The sequence below is a fragment of the Rutilus rutilus genome (assembly GCF_951802725.1).
Source record: "Rutilus rutilus genome assembly, chromosome: 10".
Lineage (NCBI taxonomy): Eukaryota > Metazoa > Chordata > Actinopteri > Cypriniformes > Leuciscidae > Rutilus > Rutilus rutilus.
In genome coordinates, this window is record NC_140215.1 from 41,482,336 (window position 1) to 41,502,451 (window position 20,116).

Here is a 20,116-nt window from a genome sequence, read left to right on the forward strand (position 1 = left end):
TGAAAACAATGAGTGCTGATGAGTCCCTGCAGAGAATTATGGGAAATGTAGTTTGTGAGGGTCACAATAGTCTGATGTGGAGTGCCCTCTGGTGGCTCTCAAGGGCACTCCAGCTGGTGATCGGTCAGATGGATGCAATATGAATTTGGGCACAAATATTTTACAAAAAGGAAAAAAGTTCATCAATTGCAATAAGTAAGTGTGTAAACAACAAATTAACTTGTGAAATGAGTTTCAGAACAGAAGACTTTCTAACCACTCCATTCACTCTTTAGGAAGGACAGTGGATGTGGACTGATGGATCTCTCTTTGATTACATCAACTGGTGCAGTGGACAACCTGACAATTATGCAAATAATGAGATCGCTCTGGAAATAAACTTTGGTATGAACATAACAGATTTCTTCAAACTAATTAAATAAAAAGTTAATTGCATTAATAAAAGTGTCTTTGATTCATAAAAATAATCATGTATTTATTGTTTATCTTATCCTAGGTAACCACTGCTGGAATGACAATGGCAAAGATGCCAAACTTGCTTATATTTGTGCTAGAAATCTTTTCTAAAAGTCATTCTGCCCACAAGTTCATTGATTGAACATGCATTAAAACATTTTCTGAATTTATCTTTACTACAGAAATCTTTTTTAAAGGGAACCTACTTAATTGATGACAATTTATGTGTAATAGAAACATACAGCATCTACATTGTGTAAATCTGAATTTCAACCTCTTTTTAACTTTAATTTCTCCAATCAATAAAAGCATTGAAAAAGGTTTTGTTCTGTTTTGTAGTATTGGCTCAAACACATAATAGTGTACCGTTGAAGAAAGCATCGTCAGCTTCTGTGCCTTCAGTAAGCGCTCTATGTTACTCCGTCTATAGCTTGTTTGTCGACACGTGATTCTGACGACGCGCAAAATTCAGATGGAGGTCAGGAAGAGAAAAGCAGAATGGACGAGATGGAGGAAAGTCCGTACTGTGCTAGAATAGAAAGGTATAAAACAGAAAATCTCAACATATGTTGGCAGTGATCCTTATGTTATGAAGAGGAGCGATTTTTCTACTGAATTATAAGACTCTCCTGCCATCGAGGTGTTGAGTTCTAGTCTGGTTTGTTTATTTCACACTGTCTTTCTGCTAGGGCAGTATTTAGATTTTCTGTTGTGATTGTGAAAAATGTCATTCATGCCATACTGTCTATGCATATAGAGCTCGTAAGTCCCGCCCATCCGTAAAACTCCAAGTGGACCTCTAGGTTGAAAAATCGTCAATGCAAGTGAATGGGAGAAAATTGTCACCATGAATGTGAACATATGTTGTCTGTGAATTTTTTATATAATCTTTCATGTTACGAGTTTGACAGTATATGGTATGATTCTTCGGCTAGCAGTTGTGGAAGAGACATAACGAGAAAGACTACATGTCGCCTATGTGACGTCACCCCATAAAGTTGACTTACCCGTGGTTTTCGCCAACCTCAACGATTTTGTCCTCTCCCTGAAAGAAGGCGGTGGAGTGCACCAAAGACACAGTCATGTTTAGCGGGATCCGTGAGCTAGTGTCCGTGTGCTAGTGGTGGTGACGTTTCAAACGCGTCGAAACCAGCGAAGAGTTGTAGTCCACAAAGTGCTCTCACACAAAGTCTAACCGTATCAAACTTCTACTCGCTAAATTGTAGCATTCTTTACATGAAAAGTTATATAAAAAATTCACAGACAACATATGTTCACATTCATGGCACAATTCAAACGGGACCAGAAAATAATTATTTTCTCCCATTCACTTGCATTGACGATTTTTCAACCTAGAGGTCCAGCGGGGTTAGCGGAAGGGGGCGGGACTTACCAGCTCTATGTGGCAGGGCGGGTTAAGATCCCGCCCCTATTATTTGTGGTGAGTGATGGGTGTGACAGCCTATCGGCAGCCATCCCTGGGCCTATTTAAGGTGGAGTTCAGGCCACCTGGGTATGCGTCATTGTCACTATCGCCTCTGTTTGGGTGCGCACGTGCATCTCTGCTGGATGTATGTACCTAGCTGTTTGGCTAATGTTGCTGCTAGTATACACTATTAATGTGGGAATGTGTGTTTTACCCAGATTAGGGTGCTTTGTGCAACGTTACTTTTGGGTGCAGGCTGTCCTCATCACAGGTAGGTTAATTCTAACGGACTACTGTTAGTTCTGGTTTGATTCTCGGTAACCTATGTTTCTATGGAATTATTCTTGTGCCAATAAAAATGAACGTAGCTTTTCAAGAAACTAATGAAAATATAAATTGAAACTAAATAAATTATCTCTGAAACTGAAAAAGAATAAATCGCAGGCAAATTTTTTGACTTCGTTTTTAATACACTGCATGTTTTGCTAACTATTTCTCATATTTCAATCACTGATCTGAACTTACAAATGCGCTTCCAGAGTTTTCATTTACGCTTCTGAAGTTTTCGTTTAAGCTCCCTGAGTTTTCGTTCGCTGTTCTGACACATTTCTCTCGTGGGGGCGGGGCTAGTAGCAGTGTGTTCTCATTGGTTACTGAGTTTTTGATTGACAGCTTCGTGACCTGGAAGTGAAGACGTCAGTGGTGTGTTTATGTGTGGATGTGAGCGTCTGTTATGTTTGTTTTTTAATTTTATATGTATTTACCTGCTGCTGCTACTACTTAGTTGGCAGAAGCTTTTAGGAGCACAAGAGATCTATTCAGTCTATTCAGGTGTAATTGCACATTAAAGTACTGTATATAATACTTAAAATATTGTACTGTCCAATGTTTTCGGAGAATATTTGTTTATTCCTAATGATTATTTTGCATGTTAGGCTCTGATACAATTTAAAGAGAATATTAGCAAACGTGTGTGATATATTCAGCCGTCAAGAAAGTTTCACTTCAGGTAATCAAGGTTGGCAACCATGGCCATCACACTACTCATTGTTAGCATGATATACATTTACACCATCAAAATTAATAATCACTTAAATAAGAGGAATTTAAACAATATGAAAATTACAGTCGTGGCCTCATGTCAGATGATACAGACCTCGAGTCAAAGGGCATTTCATTACATATGTCATACAAAGAATGCTCTTGTTGCCATTTTATTAATTGATAATTGTATTTAGTTATTTCATTTAATTAACACTATCTTCTAACATTTAAAATTGTAAATGTATTTTAACAATCATCAACCGTTTCAGTTGTGACTTCTACAACCAGTTAAATGAATGTAATTGAAAATATGAATTCAAATAAATTTACATTCTTTATTGTCACTAAAGCATAAGTATCGAAGTGAAGGTCTTGGATGCAATTATGTTGTGACAGGAAAGACCAGAATCCACAAAACATTAACTGCATAATATACATGTAATGCACAGTATTCTCATGATATACATTACTATACAAAATGCACAATTACAAATACAGAATACATATTAAAAATTCATATACATTTTAAATGTTGCAATGATTCTTTGAGCAGTTCCTGTTGCAGTACAAGTAACAAAGCAGTGACTGGATACAAGCAGTACAAGGATAGTCCTTCCAAAACATGAGGATTCTCTCATCGGTCACTCACCTTCATGCCATCCCAGATGTATATGACTTTCTTCTTCACATAAACATAGACAAAGATTTTTAAGGAAATCCATCTCTGTGAGTCCATAATACAAGTGGATTGTAACCCATGTACGTAAGACAGTTGGGCGGAAGTGATGTTTAATAGAAAAACAGTCTATTGTTTGACTTCAGAAGGCATTGATTCATCCACTGAGGTCGCATGGATTACCGTCACACTCACTGTGTTTGGTTTAAAGTGTCTTTAGGACTCGCAGAGATGGATTACTTTCCTTACAATCTTGATTCGTGTTTATCTGTAGAAAGAAAGTAAAATGCATCTGGGACAGCATGAGGGTGAGTAAAATAAGAGAGAATTGTATTTTGCATTGATGAAGTCAACAGTTGGATGTGCCAAAACTTTCTTCAATTAAACAAAGACAAAACTGAAGTCATTGCTTTTGGAAACAAAGATGAAGTTCTCAAGGTGAACGCATACCTTCACTCTAGGGGTCAAACAACTAAACATCAAGTCAGGAATCTTGGTGTGACACTAGAGTCAGACCTTAGTTTCAGTAGTCATGTCAAAGCAATAACTAAATCAGCATACTATCATCTGAAAAATATAGCAAGAATTAGATGCTTTGTTTCCAGACAAGACTTAGAGAAACTTGTGCATGCTTTCATCACCAGCAGGGTGGATTATTGTAATGGACTCCTCACTGGCCTTCCCAAAAAGACCATAAGACAGTTGCAGCTCATACAGAACGCTGCCGCCAGGATTCTGAGCAGAACCAGAAAATATGAACATATCACACCAGTCCTCAGGTCTTTACACTGGCTCCCAGTTAAATTTAGGATTGATTTTAAAGTATTATTACTGGTATATAAATCATTCAATGGCCTAGGACCTCAATACATTGCAGATATGCTCACTGAATATAAGCCCAACAGATCACTCAGATCATTAGGATCATATCAGCTAGAAATACCAAGGGTTCACTCTAAGCATGGCGAATCTGCTTTTAGCTATTATGCCAGCCGCAGCTGGAACCAGCTTCCAGAGGAGATCAGACGTGCTCCTACAGTAGTCACATTCAAATCCAGACTCAAAACACATCTGTTTAACTATGCATTTACTGAATGAGCACTGTGCCGCTGTTCGTCCGACTGTTTGTACTGTATTTTATTTTTTTATTTTTCTAAACTGTTTTAATTAGGGGCCAAGCCCCGAAGGGGCAAGGCACCTATTGTATCTGTTAGTTTTCTTATTATTATTATTATTATTATTAGGGGCCAAGCACCGAAGGTGCGGAGGCACCTATTGTGTTTGTTCCGGTTCTTATTAGGGGCCAAGCACCGAAGGTGCGGAGGCACCTATTGTATCTGTTCCATTTCTTATTAGGGGCCAAGCACCGAAGGTGCGGAGCCACCTATTGTTTTTGTTCGCGTTCTTATTAGGGGCCAAGCACCGAAGGTGCGGAGGCACCTATTGTATCCGTTCCGTTTCTTATTATTATTATTATTAGGGGCCAAGCACCGAAGGTGCGGAGGCACCTATTGTTTTCGTTCCCGTTCTTATTATTATTAGGGGCCAAGCACCGAAGGTGCGTAGGCACCTATTGTATCTGTTCCCGTTCTTATTATTATTCTTCCTTCTTCCGACTGGGAGTCTATGGCAGCCCATAGAACCGATTGCGGGAAAGTTGTTTTGGTTTGACATTCTGATAGAGGACAGTCCCAACATGAAATACACCAATTTTGGTGTTTCTAAGTCATTCCCTCTAGCGCCACCACCTGTCCAAAGTTTCACTTTTATTTTGCTAATAACTTTTGAAGTGTAAGGCCAATCAGCAAAATTATTTTTTCCTCTGATTCCTGAGCTCATGCCAATTCGATTGCACCCTATGACTTCATTTTTTGTCATAAAAATATGGCCGCCATTTTGAATTTTTCAATTAAGCTACTTTTTCGAACTCCTCCTAGGCCGTTGGTTCGATTTTCACGAAAATTGAACCAGATCATCTCCAGACCATGCCGACAAAAAGTTATGGAATTCAAGTTGATTCGCTTAACCGTTTTCGATAAACCCACAAACAAATTTTACGTAGCGCTTGCGAAAACAGACGTAAGGCTGTATCTCCGCAACGGTTTATCGTATTCAGACCAAACTTGGTACATGTCATCCCAAGCTTGACCTGAGGCAACATGCTGCGTTTCGGCGCAACGCCACCTACTGGTCCGGAGATATGAAAAATGGCTATTTTTGCTTATAACTTATGAACAGTTTGTCCAAAAATCATAAAATTGGTCTTGTTAGATTCAGGGCAACATGCGAAGTCGACTGATATCCAATTTTACCATATCGGCTATTTTGGCTGTCGGCCATTTTGAATTTTGTGCTAAAATGCTGTATTTTAACAACGCATTAATGGATTGTTACAAAACTTGGTATGGGTCATCAGCACGATGTCCTGAAGGAACGTGAGAAGTTTCGAAACAGCGCCACCTAGTGGTGAATTTTTTTTTTCAAATGCTTATAACTTTGGGTGTGGTCGACTTATTTTCACAAAACTCATCTCTTTAGACTCCTGAATTGTTGCTGAGTCCAACGATACCAAACATGCTAGGTTTCGCCTTATGGTTTGTGTAGCGTTGTGATTTAACGCTTAAAAAACATTAGGCTATATCTTCGAAACCGTTTGTCCTATCGAGACGAAACCTTCGTCAGAAGTTTGGAAACATAGGTCGATAGCTATACGCCAATGCCCAAATGCGAAAATATTGATAGTAAGGGGTAGTAAAATTCAATCAAAGTCATGTGTCAGTCATTTTTTACGTGTTTTTTCATATAAATGTCTATAACTCCGAAGCAAATTGAGATATTTTCACCAAAATTGACACAAATATGCAGGGGCTCACTCTGAGGACACATAAAGAAAATGGTGGGACTGAGCCTCTTGGTGGCGCTATAATTGAACAAAACATGAAATTCCCATTGACTTCAATACAGTTTTGTGAATTAAAATGCTATACTAAACAAATGCATTGGTGTAATATTACGAAACTCAGAATGTGCCATCAGCACCATCCCCTGAAGGTACCCAAAATATTTCGAGATAGCGCCACCTAGTGATCAAATGTTAACTTTTGAATAAATCTGGCTTTTGAAATCCTACTGATCTTAATAGATTCAGTGGGTCACGCCGAGAACATAGATACCAAGTTTAACTTATTTGGCCGAACTTCTTGTTCCCCATCTTGATTTTCATTCAAAACCTACATTTTCGAATTCCTCCTAGACTGTTCATCCAATTTTCACCAAAATCTAATTGTATCAGTGGGGATTTCTTTAAGACTGCAAGGGAAGCTCAGCTTCCCCTATAATGTCAAAAAATTAATGGTCATATATGTACTATTGTGTTAATATTTTATTGACTTAAAATGTGTTAGAAAACGTTAATCTGAAAGACAAATTCCATTTTTCTTTCCAAGCCAATTTTCATAATACATTTCACACAATTATAAATTTATACCTTTATTATTTTATTTCTTATTATATATTTTATATTATTATTAGTAATATTTAAAAAAATATATTAAAATAATTCAAAAAAACATTATTATTATTAGTAGTATTGTTATACTTTATTATATTATTATTTATACGTTTATTATATCATTACATTACATCTTGAAAAGGAACGTAGAATTTACGTGTTTATAAATGACTAATTTTTATGATGTACGCTGAAAATGATTCATTCCAGATTGTGCCGAATAAAAGTTATAGATTTCGTGTGAATAGACAAAACTGTTTTGTATACCGCAGCAGCAAAGTTGAGGCATGATGTCAAAAGGACTATTCAGGCTTTATCTCTGCAATGCCTTGACATATTGACGCCAAATTTTGTATGTGTCATTGTCAATTCATTCTGACCACATTACATTAGTTTTGTAATCATGTCAACTTGAAAAATATGAATATTGAAAAATATGTTTTATTTAATTTATAAAGGTTTAACATTTAATGATTTTTCAGCATTTGACAGATTCCATGTAAAACAATGTTGCCAGTACACCATAGTTCTACAAATTAGTTAAATTATATATATATATATATATATATATATATATATATATATATATATATATATATATATATATATATATATATATATATATATATATATATATATATATATATATATGTCCATTTAAATGGATGTTAACTGATTTTAAAAAACAAACAAACATTGGGCTTAAAAATGTCCTTGTCATATGGCTCCCTCAAGTGGGCAACATTAATATCACAGCTTTTAAATTTCAGTTGAAATGGCTGAAATACATTAGGGATTCAATATAATTGGTGCTTGGAAGCATCATTATATTACTTATGGCACCAAGACACGTTATATCGACAGTAAACACTGCTTACATTTGTATTTTATACAGGATAAATATTTTTATGGATGGCAGTTCCCATATCACCCAGTAGGCTATATGCATCCCTGCAGTTTAGCCTATTGATTGTTCATATAAAGACTTTTATGACTATGTTACAATTAAAATATTATCAAAAAGAAGGCAAAAGTCATGGCGGCGAGGGACATGAGTGTAAAAGGAGTTGATTGTTATAACTCTCAGATTTATAGTTCGTATGGATTTTTTTTACTTTAATTATACCATAGTCCAGTGGTTCCAATAGATTTTAGAGTGCTGTACCCCCAACAGATTATTTTTTAGCAAGGTTAGGCAATTATATATATTTTTAAATATTAATAGAGAAATATGCAATGTATGATTTAAGTATTAAACTTAAAACAGTAGGGGGCGGTAAATCACTGTCTTTATGATTGAGTCAGTTGTTATTTTATTAGGCTTACGAAGAAAATGCCTGTATTTATAAATGGTTTATTAAATCATTAACTAAAGTATTCGATCAAAGCCGTACATACCTTCAGGAAACACTGATGTGTGCTGCAGTCCTGCTGTGGCTTTCGTTGAAACTTTTTTTGCTACAAAATGGTTCAATATTGTACTGCTTGTGTGCATGCTTGTGGATTCAGTCAATTTTGACAGCAAACTAAATTTAATTGGATGTCATATATTATGCCATTTTGCCTGTTAGAAATACATAGTTGGTTTTAATGTTATAAGATGTAGTAGAAATAAATGAATGGCAAGAACATAGTCTAGATTACATGTGGTCATGATAATGATTTGTTGCAAATAGGAATGCATGCTTTAAATAGTTTAATGTAGCTACCCTCAGTTTAATTGATGTTCTAATTGAATGTGCTATCTTCACAGAAGCACAGCCAAACACATTTTGGGATAGTTATTGGATTCACGTCTACGTGCGTATGAATCATTCAAGATCACAAAAAACTTCAAAGGCAAAACAAACCTTTCATAAATATACTAAAAATAATGACATTTATGACATGACAATTTGATTTTTGTATTTAATTAAATCAATATAATAATGAAAAAACATACATATGTATTATCAATGTGTAGACGCATACAATTTGTAAGTACAATGCATCTCTAAAAACTGTAAAACTATTTTTTTACATTTTTAAATATGCACATTGTAACTAGACTGCCAGTTTATGTTTTAAAGGAAAATCATTTAATAATAAACTATTTCAAATACAAAACTCTTGTATCCAGACACAGGTGAGCAAAATGGGCAAATGATGAAAAAAATGAGAACACACTAGAAACATTGGCACCTCAGAAAACAGGAAATAAACATAAACTCAGAAACTATTGAATTATTTTTTAATCAAAACACCAGTCTTAGAACAAAAATGAAGCATGGCAGTTCCTGCATTTCCGGAAGGCAGCTCTTCATGCCTAAATACAACATCACAACAGCTAGTGTGGTGGTGGGCAGAAAAACTAAGGAGGAGCAGAGCGAGGAAGACACCACACAAGTAGTGGAGGAAGAGCCCATGGGTGTGCAGTGGACAAAGAGACCAATGCAAAACCAATGGAGGTTACCACGGCAAAAATTACATAATGGGATGCCTTAGAAGACCAAGGCGAAATGAGGAAGGCTGGAGAACCAGGGTGATACCACTGTACTGGAGGACCAAGGTGGAGGTAGAAGATCTGCAGATTGAGGTACAGTTGGTGGAAGTAACAAACGTGGTGGAGCTGGAGGGACGGACTTCAGTGTTTTGGAGGGTGCAGGCAGAGTCAGTTGTTTTAACTAGGAGGTGACAGATGATGTGCAGTGTCCACATAGTCCTACAACACAGTAAAATACAATGTTGTTGTTTATTGCAGTTTTAATACGATGTTAAGCAGATTAACAAGTAGTATGCAAGTGACAAATATATGCAAAACACCAATTCTAAATATTAAATATACTCACATTAAATTCATTTTAAAGATGTTTTTATTCAGTAAGAATGACAGAGTGGGATGTGTTGATAGAGCCAGAAAGTTGGAGAATCACTTTGATACCAGTGGACCAGATGACCAAGTGGAGATGGAAGATATGCAGGTCAAGGTGAAGCTGGCGGGAATGAGGATGATGGTGAAGCTGACGGGATTGAAGGGTGCAGACATAGTGTTAGGCCTGGAAGTCTGTTGTGGAACCAGACGGATCACAGACCATGGCAGAGTCTGAATAATGAATCTGAAGAAATGAGAACACAGTAGAAACATACGCACCTCAGAAAACAGGAAATAAACATAAGTATAAACTCAGAAACTATTGAATTATTTTTAATCAAAACACCAGTCCTAGAACAAAAATGAAGCATCCCAGTTCCTGCACTTCCGAAAGGCAGCTCTTCATGCCTAAATACAACATCACAACAGCCACTGTGGTGGGGGGCAGAAAGACTAAGGGGGAGCAGAGCGTGGAAAACATCCAGTGGAGGAAGAGCCCATGGGTGTGCAGTGGACAAAGAGACCAATGCAAAATCAATGGAGCTTACCACGGCAGAAATGATATAGTGGGGTGCCTTGATGGAGCCGAAGGAATGGAGGCTCATTGTGGAGATGGTGCAGACCAGTGCAGATCAGATGGAAGACCAAGGCAAAGTGAGGGGGACTGGAGAACCAGGGTGATACCACTGCTCTGGAGGGCCAAGGAGGACGTAGAAGATCTGCAGATTAAGGAACAGCTGGTGGAAGTAACAAAGGTGATAGAGCTGGAGGGATGGACTACAGTGTTTTGGAGGGTGCAGGCAGAGTCAGTTGTTTTAACTAGAAGATGACAGATGATGTGCAGTGTCCTCAAAGTCCTACAACACAGTAAAATACAATGTTGTTGTTTATTGCAGTTTTATACGATGTTAAGCAGATTAACAAATAGTATGCAAGTGACAAATATATGCAAAACACCTATTCTAAATATTAAATATACTCACATTAAATTAATTTTAAAGATGTTTTGTTTGTTGGGATGCGTTGATGGACCCAGAGAGTTGGAGAATCACTTTGATACCAGTGGACCAGGCGACCAAGTGGAGATGGAAGATATGCAGGTCAAGGTGAAGCTGGCGGGAATGAGGATGATGGTGAAGCTGGCGGGATTGAAGGGTGCAGACATAGTGTTAGGCCTGGAAGTCTGCTGTGGAACCAGGCGGATCACAGACCATGGCAGAGTCTGAATGATGAGGGACCATTGAAGCAGAGGTACAATAGGCCAACAGAGATCAAAATCAAACAGCTTATCAAACTGAGAAAATCGCTTGCAATGAGCTGAAGAAACAAAGGACTTTGAATACATAAGAGATAATAATGAACTAAAATAGACACAAATAAGCATAATGGCTAACCAAGCAAACAAATAAGAACACACTACAAAGATAAGCAGCTCAGAAAACAGGTAGTAAACAGGAAAATTTGAACAAAATGAAAATTACAATAGGACTTCTAAAACAAATAAGACATATATAATATTGATGCCTACAGCAAGTTTTCAGTCCTACTCTTAAGCCTTGCCTATTATGCAAAACCACACATATGGGACTTGTCACTACATGGTAGGTACATTTAAATCAAGGACGTTATAAGAAATTATAACGTGTAGTTATAAGAAATAACTCTTATTTCTTAGAAAGAAATAACTTGTTTAAATGACAGACGAAATAATCTCATGTGGTTATAAGAAATTAAGAGTATCTACAGTTGTAAATGCAATATCATTTTGTTAACATTGCAGTTACAAGTATACATCCAAAGAATGCATTTTATAAAAATACATTGAATATAAATTGTATCCACATTGAAATACAAAGTGTAATGAAAAAGAGTTATTTTTTGTACTACTGTCCTGTTGTGAACAAATTCTGCTTCAGGAAGTATGCATGTTGTCATGACTATGCCACATCTGTGTATCATCCTGTATAATTTTGAAATGGCCTCATAGTATACCTACAAATATAACAAAACAAAATACTTTTCAATGATGTTTTAACATACAAAATGCTGAATATTAAAGTTAAGCATTAATAAAATAGCATTAATAAAAAAACTATTAATACTCACATCAGGTCTGTATTTAGTAGCATAGTTTTAGCAAAGTGCAGTCTTTTTGTTGTGTGCTGTGCATCAAATGAAGTGGGGGGTTTTCTCAAATAGATTGATCAGATGGTCAGTTGTTTTGAACTAGAAGGATGACTTGTAGTGTCCTTATAGTCCTACAAAATAGTAAAACAAAATGTTGTTGTTTAATGTAGTTTTATGCAACATAAGAAATTGTATGAATAATATGGTTATGAAAAGCACATTCAAAACAGTATTGAATGAATAATAAGTATACTCACATCTCTGTGAAGATGATGCTTTGTTGAACAAGAATGCCTGCTTTTCCTTTTTTCCCCTTTCCTGTGTTGTTGTAGATGGTAAGACATGAAATGTTCTTTTAACAGGAGATGGTCACTTGTTTTTGTTCAGATGAAGAATGAGATGGTACATTTCTGAGCAGAGATTGAAAAGTCCAGTTGTCCATAAGCTCCAGATTGTTTATTGCTTGAGAAAGTTTCTGCTAGAGAATGTGAAAGTAACACTACAAATTTTGGCATCTTACATAAAAAAATAAAAAAATAAAATCATAATTTACTTAAATGAATAAATAAAATTCCCTGTATACAAAATGTATAAGAGTATTACATCATAGGGAATAAAAACAGTGCTGTAAGTAGAACTGCATTTCTTCATCTTCATATCTTCAGCATAAAACTTGCTGTTGAATGACGATATTGAAGAAAAACACCTTAGCTAGTTAAAGAAAATCACATTATATGTCCTTAATTTACAATGTATTTGATTTTGATGTAAATTTATCTGACATGCTAGTTTATTTTAAACCTTTTAGAAAATAAAAAATGACCATTTGCTAAACAGAAAATTGCTTGTTCTACTTACAAACTGACAAAATGTTCACCGAAAGCAACTACTTTACAGCATGGACATAGCTTGTGAGGAAGCCATTCTGAATCTCTGTTCAGAACTAATGCAAAAAATCTTTTGATACCTGTTATTTAAAAAAATTAAGTAAATATGTCATTTGAATCCTAGAAACCTAATATGATGGTCTGGCCCCATAGTCCAAATGTCAAGCTAAAACCATGTTGTGAAGTTATGACTCTTAATGGGTGTGGTTTTGCATAATAGGTCAAAGTTGCTGATTCAAGCTTAAAAAAAATGTAGTAAGAAGAAAAAAAAGAGGAGAACTGGGTTGGCTGACACAATTTTAAATAAAAAAATGAACCAATGTCTCAACAAAACAAAAACTGTTATATGGACAATAAGTCATTGTCATTTTAAGACAGCAGCTGTGCAGGTTTGATCATCGTTTTTGAATCCGCTCTTGTAAATTAGTATATCTATGTCATATAAATCTATGTATACATAAACATAATTTGTAGTTACTACCATAATTTTATCTTCTAATTCCTGCAGCATGCCCTACTTAAAATCCACTATGGATTATGGGGTTGATTGGCACAATTTTAAACTATAGAACAAATATATATAAAATAATATAAGTTAAACAATTTTGAAGTGGTCTCGTGCCTGACTGCTTGGTCCAAATGCGTTGGTGAATATAGATAAACTCAAGTCAATCACGTTCTCAACAGTGGCAATGACTTTTTCAAATGTCTGCCCTATAAACTTTTAGTGGTAATTTACACACCATGATGACCATGGTAAGGGTGAATCAGGATTTCTATTTTGGAGAGGGGGCATGATAAATAGCTATTATATATCTAAGGAACATAGGTGCAAAAATGATCCATTTATAGCCGCAAGAAAAAGTGATTAAAAAAAACAACTTTGGTTTACTCATAATTAAAAAGACATTCAGTAGTTTGATGCAAATTTAAAAACATTTAAAAATAAACCCTATGCCAATCAACCCCTGTGCCAGCCAACCCAGTGTCCAGTACCTTACCCTCCCCTAGGGAGCCGCCTTGTCTATTGCCTCCCTACCCACCTCCTCCCCCAATGGCAGGCGGAATCTTTACCACAAATATGATCACAACAGTGAAATGAGTATTGCCTGGTGAAAACTAAAGTAAGTTTGCACAACATCAACACTTATACCTTCCATATCTTTGGTATAAACGTGATCTATTAATGTACCTTTTTCTGTAGTTGGATTGTGTACCTGTTGACTGTATCCATGAGTTTCCATTAACTTCACAAGTGTAGATGAAGTAAAGATGTCTTCATTAAAGTCTCCCATGATTACTTTCTTTCCTGGATGCCTTTCTGTCTCTTCAATAACCTGTAATAGCTGCTGTCGAAACATGTCAGTTTTATATGAACTAGGCCTGTACAAAACTGCAGCAGTCAAATTGACATGTGGAACTGTAAAGTACAACCATTCTAAGTTCCAGTTCTCAGGAGTAAAGACGTTACACTCAATTTTGTCAGAACAATATATTCCAACTCCACCTCCTCTCTGATGTTTTAGATCAGTAAAAACAGCAGTACTGTTGTCATAACACTTAGCTCTGGGGTTGTGCTTGAACACAAATTCTGGTATTTGTGGTTCTTGTCCTTTGTCCTCAGCATTTAGCCACGTTTCTGTCAAACAAATACAATCAGCATTCATCAGAGCTTTATGTGCAAGAACATCTTGAAAGTGAGTTTTCAGACTTTGTACATTAAGCAGCGCTATTCTGAATGTACCAAGTGATTTAGTGAAACTGTACTCTTCCAAAGGGAATTTTGGCATATCTTTCAAGGCCAACTCAATTCTGTCATTACAAAATATAGCTGACTCTTTAAAGTCCTCAATTATTAAGCCACTGAGAGATCTTACACGGCTCAATGCAACATATGCTTGCCCTGCTGTAAAGATTTTTTTCAGTGATACAACAGCTTTATCTACTGTGAGTCCTTGCACTTTGTGAACTGTACATGCCCATGCTAATCTGAGAGGAAACTGACGCCTTATACCACCATCATTTGTGACTTGGTCTTCTTGTACTTCAATTACTGTTGAATTTTGTGAAAATCTCTGGTGTGTTTTAGATCTCTGAATTTTACCGACATTTGGATTATCAAACTCCACATGAATGGCTGATGGGAAATCATCATCACTGTTTCGACTTTCACTGATGTGGACCACTGTACCAAAGGCTCCATTGACGAGACCATCTGCAACATCAATGTTTTTTTTTAACATGACCCTTGCTCCAATACCCAGGGAAACGCATGCAGACAAACATGAGTTGAAAACTTTCGTATGAAATCCAACTTTACGTTCCATTCGTCCAGTTTTGGAATTTTTCACATAATCTTGAGCATGTATACTGATTGCCTCTGGACAACAATCATGAAGTCTTTCAATGTTGTATTTATCAACTTCGGCATTCGTAGCAAATATGTGAAGATCATTACAATTCTCTCCTGTTTCACAGTTTTTCAACATAGCAATATCAGCTGTGGCAAGACATTCGGTTTTCTTACGTACTCTGAGCCGATTTAACATTTCAGCAAAACTTGAATCTTGTTGTCGAACAACTTTAGTTAATTCAGCAAGTTCAAAGTTATTCTCCCATAGGTTTACTCCTTTTGCATCAGCATAGAGAGCAGTTCCTTTAACAGGCGGAAGCTGAAAATAATCTCCGACTGCAAGAATACTCACTTTTCCAAAGAGAGAGTAGTCACCAGTTTGTTTTATTTGTCGCAACCTTCCGTGAATATATGACAAAAGACGATGGTCAACCATAGACACTTCATCAATAATCAAAATTTGCAAACTACCCAATTTTGTCCGTAAAGAGTTTATTTTGTCATCACTAAGAGGCTGATATGGCAGTCTGACGTTTACACCGATTAGAAATGTATTATGTAATGTGGAAGCTCCGATGCTATATGCGGCAACTCCTGTAGATGCGCTTAAAAGTACAGTAACGTCATCAGGATTCTCAGACAGCTGAGATAACAGTCTGGAAGACTCATACTGTATTGCCTTAATTAGATGACTTTTTCCTGTGCCTGCTCCACCAGTAAGAAATAATCTAAATGGTTCAGGGTTTTGTCCAAGTATTTTCTGTAGACACCACTTTCGCACTTTGTAGAACACAGCAGATTGTTCCTCATTTAGTGACCTCAGTAAATGCAGTGCATCATCTCTTGGCATTGTTCTGTGGTTTGTCTCAATAGTACACACAGTTTGAGGGTTTCTTGTAAGATCTGGAATAAGTTCTTGAGTGTCACCTTCATCAGGCAATAGTTTATCCTTCATCAGTTCTATGCATTCATCACGCTGTTTTTCTGTTTCAGGACATATCTGGGCCCAAGCATCTTCTAAATCCACATCTTGCTCTAAAAGCTGTTTAGCTCGGTCTATTTTGTCACTTTCCTTTTCAAACAATTCTCTGTTGCCATCAACAATGGATTTCACTTGTTTCACTTCACAACCACTTTTTATGACACCAGTGTTGTAGAACTCCTCATATGTGGTATAGTTGCACGGCTTCAGATCACAGTCATCGTAATATGGTAAGAAAAGCTGCAGCAATGAATGATAATATTTTTCTGGATCTTTAGTGGGTGAAAACCTTGGATACCTCACTACTGCAGGTTCAGTTCGTGTCCTTCGTTTGACATGGCCATTGTTATTATTGAGTTGAATTATTTCATTTTCAGCTGTTTTGTTATGTGAGGAAACCTCTGATTTTGTCAGAACTCTGTACTCAGAACAAAAACTGGCAAGACATATATTTTCTAGTGGCTCTTTCTCTGGTCTGTTTTTGTACCGGTCAATAAGACTTGTCATCCAAAAACTGCTTTCATCATCAGACTGGTCATTTTCCACTTTGTTTCGGAGCATATTCAGAGGCAAGCTCATCTTTACAGGATTTTGTCCTACCGGAATAAATTGTACTTTACGAGAACATTCCTTCAAATGTATGCCTGTCAGTCTGTACACTGCCTCTTGAGCAGAGATCTCTCTGTTATGCAGATAGACACTTCCCAACTGTTTTAATGACTCTTTAGCATCAAGATTTCCGTTCATCGCTTCGCTCTGAGTACGCTGGAGTAACAGACCCATCTCTTGTTCTGCTTTTGTGATATAACTGATTATATAGACCACTACAGAAAAAGCATCTGTCACATACTGAATATCCATATTCCCTTGCCACGCACGCAGTAAATCTCTGTTATACTGGTTTACCCAAACATCTTTTGGATTTCTTTTCAAGACAATACTTTTCTTTTTGGTACACTTGTTGTATGCTTTTTCAAACATAGTTTGATTAATCCCAATAGATGAAAAAAAGGCATCAACTGAATCAAAATTGACATCAGAATTTAAAGCAGTTTTGACTTTCTTTATAATTGCACTTGCTGTGTCATCTCCATCTTTACCTTTCAACTCATCTGCATTACTTGGTCTTGTAATAAACGTACGACTGGATGGTGGTCGTGGGAAATTAAATCTACAAACTGTATTTTTCTTCCGACATGTTTTTGAATGTCTTGTGCTGTGCTTCTGAACACTGTTCACTGTTTCGTAAAGTACAGTATCATTTTCTGTTGGTGTCTCACAAGTGATGTAAGTGTCAATGAACTCAGCAACCACAGGATCATTGTCTGCGTCATTATCATTGAGCTTTGGAGCATCTTTCACCCAAAACAGGCAGTGGACATGAGGAGAACCACGCTGTTGAAATTCAACACGATAAAAGTAGTCTTTTATCTGGCCAATAGGTTTTGCTGGTGACATTATGACATTTTTCAGAAAACAATGCCATCTGTGATCAAACATTCTTGCTGCAGTGACAGGATTTCGTCTTATAAGTCCACACTTTTCAGACCAGTCAAGCTCATCAACATTTATTTGTTTACCCTCCTGTTTAATGATAGTGTTCAACATTTCAGGCCATCTCAGGTCAGCAGAACTAAAAGATGCAAAGAAAGTAGGTATGCCTAGTTGTCTTATCAGGGCAAACAGATCTTTTTGCGCAGACATCCAATATGGAGGAGTTCCTCTTACTGGTCTTAAGAACTTATATCCTTCATCATAATTTAGTATTCTTTGTAAGGAATCGGAGTTTGTTAGCATATCCTGTGTTACCTTTAAGCAATTTTTTTCAGAACCTTTCCTCAGTGCAATTGATACATTAGACACAATTTGATCAACTTCTGATAAATACTGTGCATAAAAAATGAAGTCTGTGCTGTGTGCAAAACGTCCATCTGCATTTAGTATTCTTGCATTTAGATATCGTGACAATGTGATTTTTTCCTGTCTTTCATCATGAAATGTTGGAGCACCAGTAGGATAGAGAACAGGGAAACACTTTGCCTCATTGTCTTTATCAGTTAGCAGCCTAACAGGACTGTTACCTTCGCCTGGAGCAACATTTAGTACATCCTGAAAATGTTGATCAATCATTTCTGAACCCAGATCAACAGGTTGTAGTGATGTGTCTGACAGAAGACCATTTTGTTCTTTATTATAGGTTATATCTTCCTCTGGGTCATCTCCAGCTCCATTATCATCATCATTTTGATCAGTTACATCTTGTTCCTCCATTTCAAAATCATCAGCATCCTTGTCTGATTCATCAGTTGCATTCAAAGAGTTTACCCACTGCTCATTAAACTCAACATCATTATACCATTTATTATGTCTCATCAAATAAGACAGTGCATGTCTGACACGATCAGTGCTGACATATTTATATTCATAATGGCCTTTATATGTTAATTTCCGTTTCAGTTTTATTCTTATCATGTGGTCATCACATTCATTACGTGGGAGAATATTTGAGACATCTGTGGTATTAACAGGAACACACACTACAGGTCCATGACAGCCATTCTGTTTTCCACGGGGAAGACAAAGCAACTTCATAAAAGGAATATTGCGTGCAATAAGATGTTCTTCTAAAGAGTTCAGACCTTTTAGTTCTTTTGGAACGTCCACCAAATGCATGTTGTTGGCAACACTCTCTTCAGGCAATTTCCCACCAAGGATTTTACGATGACATGTAAAGCAAATCCACAATTTACAAGCCGAATTACCTGATAAATGGCATCTATTCTCACATTCAGTATTGCATTTATGTAAATACTTAAGTGTGATGCATCTTTCAGCCAAATCATTAACTTGTTGACCTCTGGTTTTATAGCAATCTCTTCGACATTCAACAACCTGTTTTCTGAACAATAAACGATGACAAACAGAGCAAACAAATTCTGGACCTGTTCTGACTTCTTGATGAAACTGATTAATAGTGAAATCAATGTCTTTCTGTCTCTCCCTCTGTTTTGCAGAAATTTCAGATCTTTTTTGTTTTTTACTCATACGAAAGTTTTCATCATCATGGTATTTTCTCTTTGAGTATTCACAAACACTTGTTTTAAATGCGAAGTTTCTGCGATATTTTCTCTTTGAATAATCACATACGCTTGCTCTAAAGGCTTTATTACTCTTATACTTGGTCTGAGAATAGTGTTGAACAAGTTTTTGAAAAAGAGCATTTGTGGAATACTTAATCTTGGAATTTGCACGTTTTGACTGCTGTACATTAATATTGTTCTTATATTTATTTCGAAGATGTTCAAGTTTATTCTCCTTATAATGACTGTCTTTACAGTATTTTATCGTACAGTTATCAATCTTTTTCTGCTTATAATTTTTGTCTTCATGGTATTTTTTTTTAGCGTTGTCAATCTTTTTCTGCCTGAAATCGGCGTTGTTGTGGTATCGCTCACGTGCTCTTTTGCATTTAGAGTTCTCATCTGTATCATTCAATTTCCTTTTTCGCAAACAGCGATTTATGCTCTGATCATCCACTTCAATGTTACAAGCTTGTGCACAAACATTTTCTTGATTTCTATGTTTAACACATGTAACAACTTCATAGTGATTTCCATTGCAGTGCTTCAAATAGATTGCATTATCTGTAAATGACTGATCGGTAGGGGCGTGGGCATTCCATCTGTCATCGTTAAAGGTCATTATTTTTATTTTAAAAAAGTCAGCTAGACCAAATAATTCCACATGACTTCCCCACGTTCCGGAAAAATTCATTTTAGACTGTGTCAAATAATCTGTCATTG

General features: G+C 36.4%; 1 protein-coding gene across 1 annotated transcript in view; it reads left to right on the forward strand.

Moving 5' to 3' along the window:
• Positions 1-776, forward strand: part of LOC311298339 (ladderlectin-like) — a 166,963-nt gene extending 166,187 nt beyond the window's left edge. Inside the window, exon 6 of the mRNA XM_084421166.1 lies at positions 594-776. The gene's annotated coding sequence lies outside the window, so the exon portion shown is untranslated. The remainder of the gene's footprint in view (positions 1-593) is intronic.
• The last annotated feature ends 19,340 nt before the right edge of the window (positions 777-20,116 follow it).